Source organism: Triticum aestivum, chromosome 4B (genome assembly GCF_018294505.1).
Source record: "Triticum aestivum cultivar Chinese Spring chromosome 4B, IWGSC CS RefSeq v2.1, whole genome shotgun sequence".
NCBI classification, from domain to species: Eukaryota; Viridiplantae; Streptophyta; class Magnoliopsida; order Poales; family Poaceae; genus Triticum; species Triticum aestivum.
The window spans coordinates 431,326,645-431,345,558 of record NC_057804.1 but is presented as its reverse complement, the minus strand read 5'-3'; positions in this window follow the sequence as shown (position 1 = coordinate 431,345,558).

Below are 18,914 nucleotides of genomic sequence, written 5' to 3'. Positions count from 1 at the left end.
AGACCTATCTTTTTGCGTATGCGTTTAACTGATATGCTTAAAATGAATCCTTATGCCAAGTATATGAAACATATTGTTACAAATAAAAGAAAGATACCCGAAGCTGAAATTTCCACCATGCTTGCTAATTATACCTTTAAGGGTGGAATACCAAAGAAACTAGGAGATCCAGGAGTACCAACTATACCATGCTCCATTAAAAGAAATTATGTTAAAACTGCTTTTCTGTGATCTTGGAGCCGGTGTTAGTGTTATGCCTCTCTCTTTATATCATAGACTTGATTTGAATAAGTTGACATCTACTGAAATCTCTTTGCAAATGGCCGATAAATCAACTGCTACACCTATCGATATTTGTGAGGATGTGCCTGTTGTGGTTGCAAACATTACTATTTTAACGGACTTTGTTATTCTTGATATTCCGAAGGACGATAGCATGTCAATCATCCTTGGTAGACCCTTTTTAAATACTGCAGGGGCTGTTATTGATTGCAACAAAGGCAATGTCACTTTTCATGTTAATGGTAATGAGTGTACGGTACACTTTCCAAAGAAACAACCTCAAGTTCATAGTATCAATTCTATTGGAAAATTTTCAATGATTACTATTGGAGGTTTAGAATTCCCTCTTCCTACTATCAAAAAGAAATATGATATTCTTATTGTTGGGGACATGCATATCCCCATTGAGGTAACCTAGTGTTATTCGAAAATTCTACGGTTTCATGTTATCCGAAAGAAGTTTGTTAACAAGACTTCATCAACCTTGTTAGTGGATTCCTTTTGATGAGCATGAGATGGATGAAGTTAGAAAGCACAACCTTCTATACCCTCCTTTTACTTTCTGTTATTTAGATTAAATTAAGCAAAACTAGTATTTTCTGTCTGTTTTCTGAGTTATCCGTGCAATAAAAAAATACCCTGAAAATAAAAGTTCTCCAAATGCCCTGAAAATGGAGTATGATTTTTTGTAGAATATTTAAGAATTTCTGGCACTTAGAACACACCAGGGGGACCCACCATTTGGCCATGAGGGCACAGGGTGTGCCCACCCCCTGGGGGCGCCCCCTGCCTCGTGGGCCCCACGTGACCCTCCTCCACTTATTCCAGCACCCACACACTTCGTCTTCCTCCAGAAAAAATCATCACGTAGCTCGAACCCGTGTTCTAGCTCGTTTTGCTGCCATTTTCGATCTCCTTGCTCAAAGCTCCTTTCACAGAAATGCTTTGGGGGATTGTTCTTTGGTATGTGACTCCTCCAATGGTCCAATTAGTTTTTGTTCTAGTGCTTTATTTATTGCAAATTTTTGCTGCTGAGGTGACCCTGTTCTTGAGCTTGCATGTCAAATTTATATGGTCCAAAGTAGTTTTAATGCATGATATAGCCTCTAGGAACTTGTGCGAGTAGTTGCTATCAATCTTGTGGAGTTTGGTTCACTTTTATTTTGAGTCACTAAAAATTTAAAAAAAAACAGAGAAAGAAAATGAGGAACAGATTGTTGAGGGGCTCCTCGAGTCGGAGCTCAAAGGATAAGCAGAATGAAGAAAATAAAAAGCCCAAATACAATCTTCCTCGCACTACGGAGGTTCGGCCGTGCGAATGGCCTTGTGATGCATTCTTGAGAGCCGCCGGGGTTCACGATGATTTTTATTATTTGGCTGAGAATGTAGGCCTCACCGACTTCCTCCACGACCAGTGTGAACAGTATCTCCTACTCACTAATATTTTCGTGCAAAACTTTTACTTCCATGCTAGAAAATCACCACCTTGAGTGGAGTTTTATTTATATGATGAGTTTATGGAGATGTCACTATATGATTTTTGCATAGTTTGCAAGCTTCCCTTTACGGGCAAAATCGAGGAACCACATCCTAGTGATGTGGATGAATTTATTGGTCAAACTGCTATAGGGGAGACGAGAAAAGTCTCATATGCAAGGACTACTAGTATACATTTCCCTGTCCTATGTTACTTTGCAATATTTGCTAGCAGATACTTAATTGGTCGCGGGAACAGTGGGAACGTTAGTGCTCCAAACCTTGCTATTTTGCACCATGCTTTATTTCATGATACAACCTCAGTTTAGGTGCTATTGTTGCTAGACGGTTAAGTATGAACCATACAAAGGGCCCCATCTTTGGAGGTATCTTTGCTTCACGCCTTGCTAAACACTTTGAGATACCTATTAGGCATCATGAGAAAGAGGAAAAGTTGCTGCCCACTATTTTGCTAGACTATAAGAGTATGGTAGCGCATGACTTTGTTGTTAAAAGTAAGAAGAAGATACTTAAGTATAACTTGATATTTGCTAAAACTAAGTGTGAGACTATTATCTTGCATGCACCCTCCTTGTTTAACATACTTTCAAGCACGTACCTCATCCTGCCCGAGGACGTTTATGCATACTGGGAGCTGACATAAGTCCCAGAGCCTGAGCCTGAGCCACCACTTGACCCATATCGAGAGTCTGTTTATCAGTGGGATCCAGAGGAGCTCGCTAACCAGTGGCACCCCGAGGATCCTCCTTAGTACACCGGAGAGGGTCGCTTCAATCTGTGGGCATAGACCAACTTAGGTCAAAAGCCTAAGCTTGGGGGAGTATGTATTTCTCACTGACATTACATTCATGTTCACACACTCATTCTAGTTGTCAGTGTTCATACTTTTTCATTGTACTATCCATGCTAGTTTATTTTCTTTTCTTGCTTTCTTCTTGTGTGTTTGAAAAACCTTGAGAAAAAACAAAAAAATAGTTGTAGCTTTTAGCTAGTTTACTTTCCATGCTTGTAGTAGTAGTATTAAAAGAAAACCCAAAAAGATTTCTCGTTCTTCTTTTGCTTGTTGGGAGCTTTCCCGTGTAAATAGTTTTAGTTTTCTTTGAATTTCTTTTCTTTCCTTTGGGAGTCGAGAGGAGAAGACCACAATGAAAATGATGAGTGGCTCTCATATGCATTATTGTTGATCTAACCAAGAGCCATATTACCTCGTCTTCTCCTTTGTATTAAATGCTTGCAGATTCCAGCTTAGTCCAATGCACGTGCACTATTATTATTATCCACCATTCGGTCGTGCAAGTGAAAGGCAATAATGACGATATATGATGAAATGATTGAGATGAGAGAAGCTGGTATGAACTCGACCTATCTTGTTTTTGTAAATATGATTAGTTCATCGTTCCTGGTTCAGCCTATTATGAATGAAACATGTTTGCAATGACAATTAGAGATTATAGTTGCTCATGCCATGCTTAATTAGCTAGGAGTTTATAATGGTTTACCTTGCGTGCCAACATGCTATTAAAATGGTTGTGATGTGGTATGATAGGGTGGTATCCTCCTTTGAATGATTCGACTGGCTTGACTTGACACATGTTCACGCATGGAGTTGACACAAAATCAACATAGCGTTCATGATATTTATATTCATGGTGATTTATATCCTACTCATGCTTGCACTCATTGTTGATTAATCTTAATGCATGTCCATGACTGTTGTTGCTCTCTAGTTGGTCGCTTCCTAGTCTCTTTCTAGCCTTCATTTGTACTAAGCGGGAATACTGCTTGTGCATCCACTTCCATAAACCCTAAAGTTATCCCATATGAGTCCACCATACCTTCCTATAAGCGGTATTTACCTGTCGTTCCATGTAAATTTGTATGTGCCAAACTCTAAACCTTCAAATGAAATTCTGTTTTGTATGCTCGAATAGCTCATGTATCAACTAGGGTTGTCTATATCTTCCATGCTAGGTGGGTTATTCTCACGATGAGTGGAATCCGCTCATCATTCACGAGAAAATGGCCAATAACCGGGATGCCCAGTCCCATGCTCAAATCAAATCAAAATAATTGCAAACAAAACTCCCCCAGGATTGTTGTTAGTTGGACGGTACCCGTTGTTTCGGGCCAGTCATGGAATGTTCCTCGTTGGTGGTGGGGGTATAAACTTTACCATTCTGTTATGGAACCGCCTATAATGTATGTAGCATGGAAGATATCGAGATCTCTTTGTTGTTTTGTTAACAATGAAAGTATGCCGCTCAAAATATTATTTATCTCTATTTCAAACCTCGAGCTCTGGCACCTCTGCAAATCCATGCTTCCCTCTGCGAAGGGCCTATCTATTTACTTTTATGTTGAGTCGTCATCCTCTTATTAAAAAGCACCAGTTGGAGAGAACCGCTGTCATTTATATGCATTGCTATTAATTTACATTGAGTATGACTGTGACTAGATCTCTTTTGCCATGAATTACAATGTCTAGTCAGTCCTTGATCTTCATGGGTGCTCTGCATTTATGTTTTGCTGGCTCAGAAAGGGCTAGCGAGATACCATCTTGTTATATCATATTATGATTGTTTTGAGAAAGTGTTGTCATCCGAGATTTATTATAATTGCTCGTTAGTTGATTATGCCATTGATATGAGTAAATGTGAGACCTAAGTGTTATTGCGAATATGGTTAGTTCATAATCTTTGCAGAAAACTTGAATGCTAGCTTTAAATATTTGCAACAACAAGATCAAACAGAGTTTGTAAAAGTTTTCTTTATCACTTTTAGTTTGTCAACTGAATTGCTTGAGGACAAGCAAAGGTTTAAGCTTGAGGGAGTTGATACGTCTCCAACGTATCTACTTTTCCAAACACTTTTGCCCTTGTTTTGGACTCTAACTTGCATGATTTAATGGAACTAACATGGACTGACGCTGTTTTCAGTAGAATTGCCATGGTGTTATTTTTGTGCAGAAATAAAAGTTCTCAAAATGACCTGAAACTCCACGGAGTCACGTTTTGGAATTAATAAAATATATTGGCGAAAGAATCAATGTAAGGGGGTCCACACCCTGTCCACGAGGGTGCAGGGCGCGCCCACCCCCTGGGGCGCGCCCCCTGCCTCGTGGGCCCCCTGGACCTCCACTGACCTCAACTCCAACTCCATATATTCACGTTCGGGGAGAAACAAATCAGAGAGAAGGATTCGTCATGTTTTACGATACAGAGCCGCCGCCAAGCCCTACTCTTCCTCGGGAAGGCCGATTTGGAGTCCGTTGGGGGCTCCGGAGAGGGGAATCTGTCGTCATCGTCATCATCAACCATCCTCCATCACCAATTTCATGATGATCACCGACGTGCGTGAGTAATTCCATCGTAGGCTTCCTGGACGGTGATGGGTTGGATGAGATTTACCATGTATTTGAGTTAGTTTTGTTAGGGTTTGATCCATAGTATCCATTATGTTCTAAGATTGATGTTGCTATGACTTTGCCATGCTTAATGCTTGTCACTAGGGCCCGAGTGCCATGATTTCAGATCTGAACCTTTTATGTTTTCATGAATATATGTGAGTTCTTGATCTTATCTTGAAAGTCAATAGTCACCTACTATGTGTTATGATCCGGCAACCCCGAAGTGACAATAATCGGGACCACTCCCGATGATGACCATAGTTTGAGGAGTTCATGTATTCACTAAGTGCTAATGCTTTGGTCCGGTACTCTATTAAAAGGAGGCCTTAATATCCCTTAGTTTCCAATAGGACTCCGCTGCCACGGGACGGTAGGACAAAAGATGTCATGCGAAGTTCTTTTTCATAAGCATGTAGGACTATATTCGGAATACATGCCTACATTACATTGATGAACTGGAGCTAGTTCTGTGTCAGCCTATGTTATAACTATTGCATGATGAATTGCATCCGACATAATTATCCATCACTGATCCATTGCCTACGAGCTTTTCACATGTTGATCTTTGCTAAGTTACTTCTCCGTTGTCACTGTTACGATTACAATAAAACCGTTACTGTTACTTTTGCCACCATTACCGTTACCTCCATACCACTTTGCTACTAAATACTTTGCTGCAGATATTAAGTCTTTCAGGTGTAGATTAATTGACAACTCAGCTGCTAATACTTGAGAATATTATTTGGCTCCCCTTGTGTCAAATCAATAAATTTGGGTTGAATACTCTACCCTCAGAAACTGTTGCGATCCCCTATACTTGTGGGTTATCAATCATCGTGCTAAACGTGTGCAGAACACGGAGGTGCCGTACATTCCGTACTCGATCGGTCGGAACTAGAAGACGTTCGACTACATCAACCGCGTTAAGCAAACGCTTCTGCTTTCGGTCTATGAGGGTACGTGGACACACTCTTCCCCTCTCGTTGTTATGCATCTCCTAGATAGATCTTGCATGAGCGTAGATTTTTTTTTTGAAATTGCATGCTACGTTTCCCAACAGATCACTGGACATTGGTCAAAATTTTCCTTAGGTACTTAAAGAGGACTAAGGAAACGTTTCTCGGTTATGGAGGTGATAAAGAGTTCGTCGTAAAGAGTTATGTCGATGCAAGCTTTGACACTAATCTAGATGACTCTAAGTCTCAATCTAGATACATATTGAACGTGGGAGCAATTAGCTAGAGTAGCTCCATGCAGAGCATTGTAGGCATAGAAATTTGCAAAATACATACGGATCTGAATGTGGCAGACCCGTTGACTAAACTTTTCTCACAAGCAAAACATGATCACACCTTAGTACTCTTTGGGTGTTAATCACATAGCGATGTGAACTAGATCATTGACTCTAGTAAACCCTTTGGGTGTTGCTCACATGGCTATGTGAACTATGTGTGTTAATCACATAAAGATGTGAACTATTGGTGTTAAATCACATGGCGATGTGAACTAGATTATTGACTCTAGTGCAAGTGGGAGACCGAAGGAAATATGCCCTAGAGGCAATAATAAAGTTGTTATTTTATATTTCCTTATATCATGATAAATGTTTATCATTCATGCTAGAATTGTATTAACCGAAAACTTGATACATGTGTGGATACATAGACAAAATACTGTGTCCCTAGCTATCCTCTACTAGACTAGCTCATTAATCAAAGATGGTTAAGTTTCCTAACCATAAACATGTGTTGTCATTTGATGAACGGGATCACACCATTAGGAGAATGATGTGATGGACAAGACCCATTCTTTAGCTTAGCATTATGCTCGTTCAGTTTTATTGCTATTGCTTTCTTCATGTCAAATACATATTCCTCTGACTATGAGATTATGCAACTCTAGGATACCGGAGGAATACCTTGTGTGCTATCAAACATCAGAACGTAACTGGGTGATTATAAAGATGCTCTACAGGTATCTCCGAAGGTGTTTGTTGGGTTGGCATAGATCAAGATTAGGATTTGTCACTCCGAGTATCGGAGAGGTACCTCTGGGCCCTCTCGGTAATAAACATCATAAGAATCCTTGCAAGCAAAGTGATTAATGAGTTAGTTGTGGGATGATGTATTACGGAACAAGTAAAGAGACTTGCCGGTAACGATATTGAACTAGGTATGAAGATACCGACGATCGAATCTCGGGCAAGTAACATACCGATGGACAAAGGGAATAACGTATGTTGTTATAACGATTCGGCCGATAAAGATCTTCGTAGAATATGTGGGAGCCAATATGAGCATCCAGGTTCCGCTATTGGTTATTGACCGGAGAAGTGTCTCGGTCATGTCTACATAGTTCTTGAACCCGTAGGCTCCGCACGCTTAACGTTCAATGACGATATTGTATTATATGAGTTATGTGATTCGGTGACCTAATGCTGTTCGAAGTCCCGGATGAGATCACGGACATGACGAGGAGTCTCTAAATGGTCGAGAGGTAAAGATTGATATATAGGACGATAGTATTTGGACACGATAATGTTTCAGAGGGTACTGGGTACATATCGGGTCACCGGAAAGGAGTTTTGAGCAACCCCGGCAAAGATATGGGCTTAATGGGCCGAGGAAGGGACAGACCAGCCCACAAGGGGCTGGTGCGCCCCTTTCCCTAGTCGCAGGCCCTAGAGGAAGGAAAGGAGGGGGCACCACCTCCTCCTGCCTTTCCCCTTGGTGGGAGAAAGGAAAAGGGGAGGTGCCACCTCCTCCTTCCTTCCCCTCATCGCCAAAAGAAAGGAAAGGGGGGCGCTGGCCTAGGGCAAGAGCCCAAGTAGGATCCCTCCTACTTGGGGCGCCCCTAGGGATGCTTCTCCCTCCCACCCACCTATATATATATGGCGAGGGGGTTCCTAGAACACATACCAACAATCGTTAGCTGTGTGCGGCGCCTCCCTCCACAGATTACACCCTCGGTCATATTCTCATAGTGCTTAGGCGAAGCCCTGCGCGGATTACTTCACCATCACCATCACCATGCCGTCGTGCTGATGGAACTCATGTACTTCCTCAACACTCCGCCGGATCAAGAGTTCGAGGGACATCATCGAGCTGAACGTGTGCAGAACTCGAAGGTGTCGTACGTTCGGTGCTTGATCGGTCAGAACAAGAAGAAGTTCGACTACATCAACCACGTTGTCAAATGCTTCCGCTTTTGGTCTACAAGGGTACGTAGACACACTCTCCCCTTCTTGTTGTTATGCATCTCCTAGATAGATCTTGCGTGAGCGTAGGATGTTTTTTGAAATTGCATGCTACGTTTCCCGACAATATCTTCCTCAAAACAGCATGGCATTGCCATAGCCATTCCAAGATATATTGCCATGCATCTTCCATCATTCCATTATTATGACACACATCATCATTGTCATATTGCTTTGCATGATCATATAGCCACCGGTCATCATCATTTTTTATACATGTTACGCTAGATCATTACACATCCTGGTACACCGCGAGAGGCATTCATATAGAGTCATATTTTGTTCGAGTATCGAGGTGTAATTTTGAGTTGTAAGTAAATAGAAGTGTGTTGATCATCATTATTCATTATTAGAGCATTGTCCAAAGTGAGGAAATAATAATAATAATAATAATAATAATAATAATAATAATAATAATAATAATAAAAGATCGTAAGAAAAGAGGCCAAAAAGAGCCCGCCAAAAAATGAGAGAAAAAGAGAGAAGGGGCAATGTTACTATATTTTTTCACACTTGTACTTCGAAGTGCCACGATGTTTTTCATATAGAGAGTCTCCTATGTAGTCACTTTCATATAACTAGTGGGAAATTTTTATTATAGAACCTGGCTTGTGTATTCCAATGATGGTTCCTCAAATGCCCGAGGTATTCTAGAGAAAGCAAGTTGGGTGCACACCCACTTAGTTTTCTTTTTGAGCTTTCATACACTTATAGCTCTTAGTGCATCGGTTGCATGGCAATCCCTACTCCTTATATCGACATCAATTGATGGGCATCTCCATAGCCCGTTGATTAGCGGTGTCGATGTGAGACTTTCTCCTTTTTGCCTTCTCCATATCATCTCTACCACCATACTCTATTCCACCATAGTGTTATATCCATGGCTTGTGCTCATGTATTGTGTGGGGCTTGAAAAAAGTTGAAGTGCATTAGAAAGTATGAACCAATTGCTTGGCTGACACCACGGTAGTGCATGATTTATACTTTGTGTTAAGAATATGGAGCATGACAAGGCTATATGATTTTATAGGGATATCATTCTTTAGCATTGATATTTTGAAAGGCATGACTGTTTGTTGGTATGCCCAAGTATTGATGTTTCTGTGTCAAATTATAGACTTTTGCTTTGAATCATTTGGATCTAAATATTCATGCCATAAAAGAGAGATTACATGATGAATATTTTAGGTAGCATTCCACATCAAATTCTATTTTTAACATTTACCTACTCAAGGAGAAGGAATTAAGCTTGGGTATGCTTGATACGTCTCCAACGTATCTATAATTTTTGATTATTCCATGCTATTACAGTATCAACCTTGGATGTTTTATATGCAATTATATATCATTTTTTGGGACTAACCTATTAACTTAGTGCCAAGTGGCAGTTCCTATTTTTTGCCCGCTTTTGGTTTTCCAGGAAATCAGTACCAAATGAAGTCCAAATGCCATGAAACGTTTTGATGATTTTTTTTCTGGACAAAAGAGACCTTAGAAGCTTCAGGAGGAGACCAGATGAGAAACGAGGAGAGTTTAAGGCACTTAGGAGCGCCCTAGTGCCTTGTGGGCCCGTCGTGGCTCCGTATGACCTAATTCCACCACTGTAAATTCCCTAAAATCGGGAAACCAACAAAGATCCACACAAAATACTTTTCTGTCGCCACAAGTTTTTATTCTTTTGGAGATCCCATCTGGAGACTTTTTCCGGTACTCTACCGGAGGGGGAATAGGTCACGGAGGGCCTCTACATCAACCTTGCCACCCTTTTGATGATGTGTGAGTAGTTTATAACAGACCTACGGGTCCATAGCTAGTAGCTAGATGGATCCTTCTCTCTCTCGGATCTTCAATATAGTATTCTCCTCGATGTCCTTGGAGATCTATTCGATGTAATATTATTTTGCGGAGTATTTGTTGGGATCCGATGAATTGTGGGTTTATGATTAGATTATCTATTAATATTATTTGAGTCTTCTCTGAACTCTTTTATGCATGATCATTATAGCTTTGTATTTCTCTCTGATCTATCTGTTTGGTTAGGCCAACTAGATTGATTTATCTTGCAATGGGAGAGGTGCTTTGTAATGGGTTCAATCTTGTGGTGATTGCTACTTCTCGAGCTTGCGTTAGTTTTTTCCATGAAGAGGAAAGGGTGATGTAGCAAAGTGGAGATAAGTATTTCCCTCAGTTTGAGAACCAAGGTATCAATCCAGTAGGAGGTACGAACAAGTCTCCAATCTATGCACCTGCACAAACAATCAAACACTTGCACCCAACGCGATAAAGGGGTTGTCAATCCCTTCATGGTCACTTGCAAGGATAGGATCTGATAGAGATAGATATAAAAAGATTACTAAAACGTAAAACAAAGTAAAAACAAATAAATTGCAGCAATATATTTTTGGGTTTTTTGGTTTATAGATCTGAAAATATATGATGGAAAATAGACCCGGGGCCATAAGTTTCACTAGAGGCTTCTCTCTTGAAAGAAACATATGGTGGGTGAACAAATTATTGTCGAGCAATTGATAGAAAATCACAAAGTTATGACGATATCCAAGGCAATGATTATGAATATAGGCATCACATTCGTGTAAAGTAGACCGAAATGATTCTGCATCTACTACTATTACTCCACACATCGACCGATATCCAGCAAGCATCTAGAGTATTAAGTTCATAAGAACGGAGTAATGCCTTAAGTAAGATGACATGATGTAGAGGGATAAACTTAAGCAATATGATGAAAACCCCATCTTTTTACACTTGATGGCAAGAATACAATGTGTGCCTCGCTACCCTTTCTGACACTGGGTGAGGACATTGCAAGATTGAACCCAAAACTAAGCAACTCTCCCATTGCAAGAAGAACCAATCTAGGTGACCAAACCAAACCGATAATTCGAAGAGAAATACAAAGATATTTAATCATGCATATAAGCATTCAGAAAAGACTCAAATAATATTCATAGATAGTCTAATCATAAATCCACAATTCATCAGATCTCGACAAACACACCGCAAAAGAATATTACATCGGATAGAACTCCAAGAACATCGAGGAAAACATTGTATTGTATATCAAAGAGAGATAAGAAGCCATCTAGCTAGTGGCTATGGACCCATAGGTCTATGGTAAACTACTCACGGTTCATCGTAGGGTAATAAGGTTGGTGTAGAAGCCCTCTGTGATCGAATCCCCCTCTGGCAGGGTGCCGGAAAAGGCCCCAAGATGGGATCTCATGGGAACAGAGGCTTGCAACGGCGGAAAATTATTTTCGTGGATACCTCTGTTGGTTTGGGAATATTTGGGAATTTATAGGCCAAGAATTAGGGTTGGAGGACTCCCGGGGGGGCATGCGCTCCCCCTAGGGCGCGCTCTAAGGGCTTGTGTGTCCCTCGGGACTCTTCTGACCCCCTATCCAAGCTCCGTGGATGTCTTCTGGTCCAAGAAAAATCATCATAAAGTTTTATTCTGTTTGGACTCCGTTTGATATTTCTTTTCTGTAAAACTCAAAAACAAGGAAAAACAGAAACTGGCACTGGGCTCTAAGTTAATAATTTAGTCCCAAAAATAATATGAAATAACATATTAATGCATATAAAACATCCAAAACAGATAATATAATGGCATGGAACAATAAAAAATTATAGATACGTTGGAGACGTATCAAGCATCCCCAAGCTTAATTCCTACTCGCCCTCGAGTAGGTAAATGATAAAAATAGGATTTTTGATGTGGAATGCTATCTAATATATGTATCCATGTTATTTTATTTATTGTGGCATGAATATTCAGACCCATAAGATTCAAAACAAAAGTTTAATATTGACATAAATACAATAATACTTCAAGCATACTAATAAAGCAATCATGTCTTCTCAAAATAACATGGCCAAAGGAAGTTATCCCTATAAAATCATATAGTCTGGCTATGCTCCATGTTCATCACACAAAGTATTTAATCATGCACAACCCCGATGACAAGCCAAGTAATTGTTTCATACTTTGATGTTCTCAAACTTTTTCAACTTTCATGCAATACATGAGCGTGAGCCATGGATATAGCACTATAGGTGGAATAGAATATGGTGATTGTGGAGAATACAAAAATAAGGAGAAAGTATCACATCAACTACGCATATTAACAAGCTATGGAGATGCCCATCAATAGATATCAATGTGAGTGAGTAGAGATTGCCATGCAACGGATGTACTAGAGTTATAAGTGTATAAAAAAGATACTAAGTGGGTGTGCATCCAACTCGCTTGCTCACGAAGACCTAGAGCAATTTGAGGAAGCCCATCATTGGAATATACAAGCCAAGTTCTATAATGAAAGATTCCCACTAGTATATGAAAGTGACAAAATAGGAGACTCTCCATCATGAAGATCATGGTGCTACTTTGAAGCACAAGTGTAGAAAAAGGATAGTAGCATTGTCCCTTCTCTCTTTTCTCTTTTTTTATTTGGGATTCTTTGGCCTCTTTTATTTTATTTGGTCTTCTTTGGCCTCTTTTATTTTTATAAAGTCCAGAGACTCATCCCATCTTGTGAGGTAATCATAGCTTCCATCATCCTTTCCTCACATGGGACAATGTTCTAATAACGATTATCATCACACTTTTATTTACTTACAACTCAAGAATTACAACTCGATTCTAGAACAAAATATGACTCTATATGAATGCCTCCGGCGATGTACCGAGATGTACAATGATCAAGAGTGACATGTATAAAAAATATGAATGGTGGCCTTTCCACAAATACTATGTCAACGACATGATCATGCAAAGCAATATGACAATGATGAAGCATGTCATAACAAACGGAATGGTGGAAGTTGCATGGCAATATATCTTGGAATGGCTATGTAAATGCCATAATAGGTAGGTATGATGGCTGTTTTGAGGAAGGTATATGGTGGGTTTAATGCACTGGCGTAAGTTGCGCGATATAGAGAGGCTGGCAAAGGTGGAAGGGTGAGAGTGTGTATAATCCATGGACTCAACATTAGTCATAAAGAACACACATACTTATTGCAAAAGTCTATTAGATATCAAAACAAAGTACTACACCAATGCTTGTAGGGGGATAGATTGGTAGGAAAAGACCATCGCTCGTCCCTGACTGCCACTCATAAGGAAGACAATCAATAAATAAATCATGCTCTGACTTCATCACATAATGGTTCACCATACGTGCATGCTACGGGAATCACAAACTTTAACACAAGTATTTCTACCAATCCATAATTACTCACTAGCATTACTCTAATATCACCATCTTTATATCTCAAAACAAATGCAAGGAATCAAACTTCTCATCTATTTAATGCTCTTTATATGAAAGCTTTTATTATATCCCTCTTGGATGCCTATCATATTAGGACCAAATTCATAACCTAAGAAAATTACCATGCTATTTAGAGACTCTCAAAATAATATAAGTGAAGCATGAGAGTTCAACAATTTCTATAAAATAAAGCCACCACCATGCTCTAAAAAGATACAAGTGAAGCACTGGAGCAAATTGCCTAGCTCAAAAGATATAAGTGAAGCACATAGAATATTCTAATAAATTCATGATTCATGTGTGTCCCTCTCAAAAGGTGTGTACAACAAGGATGATTGTGGCAAACTAAAAAGCAAAGACTCATATCATACAAGATGCTCCAAGAAAAACACATATCATGTGGTGAATAAAAATATAGCCTCAAGTAAATTTACTGATGGATTGAAGACGAAAGAGGGGATGCCATCTGGGGCATCCCCAAGCTTAGATGATCGGTTGTCCTTGAATATTACCTTGGGGTGCCTTAGGCATCCCCAATCTTAGGCTCTTTTCACTCCTTATTCATAGTACATCAAATCTTTACCCAAAACTTGAGAACTTCACAACACAAAACTCAACAAAAAACTCATGAGATTCGTTAGTATAAGAAAATAAATCACCAGTTTTAGTACTGTTGTGAACTCATTTTTTACTTATATTGGTGTAATATCTACTGTATTCCAACTTCTTCATGGTTCATACCCCCTGATACTACCCATAGATTCATCAAAATAAGCAAACAACACATAGTAAACAGAATCTGTCAAAAACAGTACAGTCTGTAATAATCTGGAAACTTCATATACTTATGCGACTCCAAAATTTCTGAAAATTTAGTAAAAGAGAGGCAATTCATATATCAATCTTGTGTAGAAAAATAAGGATTTTATCACGCTTATGTGATTTAAACAAATTTTATTACTGGAAGCAAAAGTTTCTGTTTTTCAGCAAGATCAAATCAACGATATACCAAAGTATCCCAAAGGCTTTACTTAGCTAAAACACTAATTAAGAACACCAAAACACAATTTCTATAGAGGTAATAAGTATTCTCATAAAAGTAGAAAAAAATATTGGATTGTCTCCCAATAAGCACTTTTCTTTAAAGCCTTTTAGCTAGGCATTGATAATTTTAATGATGCTCACACGAAAGATAGCAATTGAAACACAAAGAGAGCATCATGTAGCAAGTGAAAGCAAGTTTAAGTCTAACATACTTCCTATGCATAGGAATTTTATAAGCAAACAAATTATCAAGACAAGCAAACACTAGCATATGCAAGGAAAAAGAAAGAAAAATACAATCTCAACATAACGAGAGGTAATTTAGTGACATGAAAAATTCTACAACCATATTTTCCTCTATCATAATAATTACATGTGGGATCATATTCAAATTCAACAATATAGCTATCATATAAAAATTTCTCTTCCTGATCCACATGCATGCAAAGTTGACACTCTTCCAAAATAGTGGGATCATTATTACCTAGACTCGACACTCTTCCAAACCCACTTTCAATATTATCGCAAACATATTCATCATGAGGCTTAAATAAATTTCTAAAATTATAAGAAGCATTATCACCCCAGTCATGATCATTGCAATAAGTAGTGGACATAGCAAAATTAGCATCCCCAAGCTTGGGGTTTTGCATATTATTAGCATAATTTACATTAATACAATTTAAAATAACATCATTGCAATCATGCTTTTTATTCAAGGAGCTATCGTGAATCACTTTATAAATTTCTTTGATTAGCACTTCATCACAAATTTCAGATTCACGAATTTTAAGCAAAACTTCATAACGCTAATCTAGTGCACTCAACTCAGTAGCAATTGGTTCATCATAGTTGGATATTTTAAAAAGAGTAGCAAGTGGATGAGTATCGATAAACTCTTTGCTTCTAATTTTAAATAAACACACAATTATACCAAGAAACGGGCAAACAAACCAAGTAAGACATAAGGGCAAACGAAAAGACGAACGAAAGAAGGCGAATAAAAGTCAAATCTTTTTGTGATTTCTTAAAATGTTTTAGAAGTGGGGGAGAGGAAATGAGAGGCAAATGGAAAATAATGTAATGCAAGAGATGAGAGTTTATGATGGTTACTTGGTAGGCTTGACGTAGAACCTCCCTGACAACAGCGCCAGAAATTCTTCCTGCTACTTCTTGAGCTTGCATTTGTTTTTCCCTTGAAGAGGAAAGGATGATGCAGCAAAGTAGAGATACTTATTTCTCTCAGTTTGAGAACCAAGGTATCAATCCAGTAGGAGGTACGAACAAGTCTCCAATCTATGCACCTACACAAACAATCAAACACTTGCACCCAACGCGATAAAGGAGTTGTCAATCCCTTCACTGTCACTTGCAAGGATGAGATATGATAGAGATAGATATAAAATATTAATAAAACGTAAAACAAATAAATTGCAGCAAGATATTTTGGGGTTTTTGGGTTTATAGATCTGAAATATATGATGGAAAATAGACCCATGGGCCATAGGCTTCACTAGAGGCTTCTTTCTTGAAAGAAAACATATGATAGGTGAACAAATTACTGTCGAGCAATTGATAGAAAAGCACAAAGTCATGATGATATCCAAGGCAATGATTATGAATATAGGCATCACGTCCGTGTCAACTAGACCGAAACGATTTTGCATCTACTACTATTACTCCACCCATCGACCACTATCCAGCATGCATCTAGAGTATTAAGTTCATAAGAATGGAGTAACGCCTTAAGTAAGATGACATGATGTAGAGGGATAAACTCATACAATATGATGAAAGCCCCATCTTTTTACCCTTGATGGAAAGAATACAATATGTGCCTCGCTACCCTTTCTGTCACTAGGTGAGGACATCGCAAGATTGAACCCAAAACTAAGCACCTCTCTCATTGCAAGAAGAACCAATCTATTTGGCCAAACCAAACTGATAATTTGAAGAGAAATACAAAGATATTTAATCATGCGTATAAGAATTCAGAAAGTACTCAAATAATTTGCATAGATAATCTGATCATAAATCCACAATTCATCGGATCTCAACAAACACACTACAAAAGAATATTACATCGGATAGAACTCCAAGAACATCGAGGAAGACATTGTATTAAAGATCAAAGAGAGAGAAGAAGCCATCTAGCTACTAGCTATGGACCCGTAGGTCTGTGGTAAACTACTCACGCTTCATCAGTAGAGAAATAAGGTTGGTGTAGAAGCCCTCCGTGATCGAATCCCCCTCCGACAAGGTGCTGGAAAAGGCCCCAAGATGGGATCTCACGGGAGGCTTGCGGCGGTGGAAAAGTATTGGTGTGGATGCCTTTGTTGGTTTGGCAATATTTGGGAATTTATAGGCCAAGAATTAGGGTTGGAGGACTCCCGGGGGCACAAGCCAGGGGGCACCCCCCGTAGGGCGCGCCCTAAGGGCTTGTGGGTCCCTCAGGATTCTTATGACCCCCTCTCCAAGCTTCGTGGATGTCTTCTGGTCCAAGAAAAATCATCATAAAGTTTAATTATGTTTGGACTCCGTTTGACGATATTCCTTTTCTGTAAAACTCAAAAACTAGGAAAAAACATAAACTGGCACTAGGCTCTAGGTTAATAAGTTAGTCCCAAAAATAATATAAAATAACATATTAATGCATATAAAACATCCAAAATAGATAATATAATAGCATGGAGACGTATCAGTGATCTATATCCTAGTGACAGAAAGGGATAAGACACGTATTTGTATTGTTGCCATTAAGGATAAAATGATGTGGTTTATTCATATTGCTTGAGTTTACTTTTTCTGCACCATGTCATCTTGCTTAAGGCGTTACTCTGTTCTTTATGAACTTAGTACTCTAGATGCATGCTGGATAGCAGTCGATGTGTGGAGTAATAGTAGTAGATGCAGGAAGGAGTCGATACTTGTCTCAGACGTTATGCATGTGTGCATGATCATTGCCTTGGATATCGTCATAACTATGTGCTTTTCTATCAATTGCTCAACAACAATTTGTTTACCGACTATATGCTTTTTGTTCAAGAGAGAAGCCTCTAGTGAAAACTATGACCCCCGGGTCTATCTTTATCATATATTAAAATCCAAAGATACCTTGTTAGAATTTATTTACCATTATTTTATTTTGTGTTTTTATTTATCTATCTACCATTATCAAACTTGATCCTTGCAATTAACCACCGAGGGGATTGACAACCCCCTTGATCGCGTTGGGTGCAAGTATTTCCTCTTCTGTATGTAGGTGTTGTTCACGAGGTCTTGCGTGATTCTCCTACTGGATTGACAGCCTTGGTTCTTAACTGAGGGAAATATTTATTTCTATTGTATTGCATCATCCTCTCATCTTTGAGGAAATCCCAACGCAGCTCACAAGTAGCAACATATGCCTTGAAATCCATACAAGTTCATAGTGCATATGCCATTTTGTGAAGGTACTTTTTTCAAACTTTTGGTATTGCAAGTCTATGATTTTTCCTAGTAACTAGTTCATGCAAAAGGGCTGCATGCACAAGAATTTCATTTTTTGAGGATTTTTTTTCTTTTTATTGATGTTTTTTCAAAACGTGGTCAAACTTGCAAGGTTGACCAATCCTACCACATGGTTGGGAATTTCAACTTTGGTTGTGCCCAGTGCCTACACCACCAATTCGAAAGCTAAACATGATTTTGCCAATTTTCAAGACCAAGATACATGACACATGTAGTTCAAATTTGAGCAAGTTATGATAAATCTCTAAAAAATAGTAAATGGATGAAATATAGAAATAAAATTAGATGATTCATGAAACTTGGGTAGTGTGCATCCAATGTGGTCTACTTTGGATGAAAAATGGCAAGACCCAACTTTATAACTTATTTCAAGCACTTACTTCACAACCATGGGGCTATTGAAAAGTAACCAATCTATCTGGGCTCTTGTTATGTATTGTTCAACAAGGGGTCCTTTGCAAAAGTTGCAGCTCTCTCTACTCCGATGTCGCCCGTACGCCTGCCATCAAGAGGGCAAAGCCACGCGGCGGTGCCCCACTGCCACCACCGCCACCCTTCCCACCATCGGGCAGTCCCACCAATTCTAGATGCCATGAAAACAATCTCCCGCCACTGACACTTC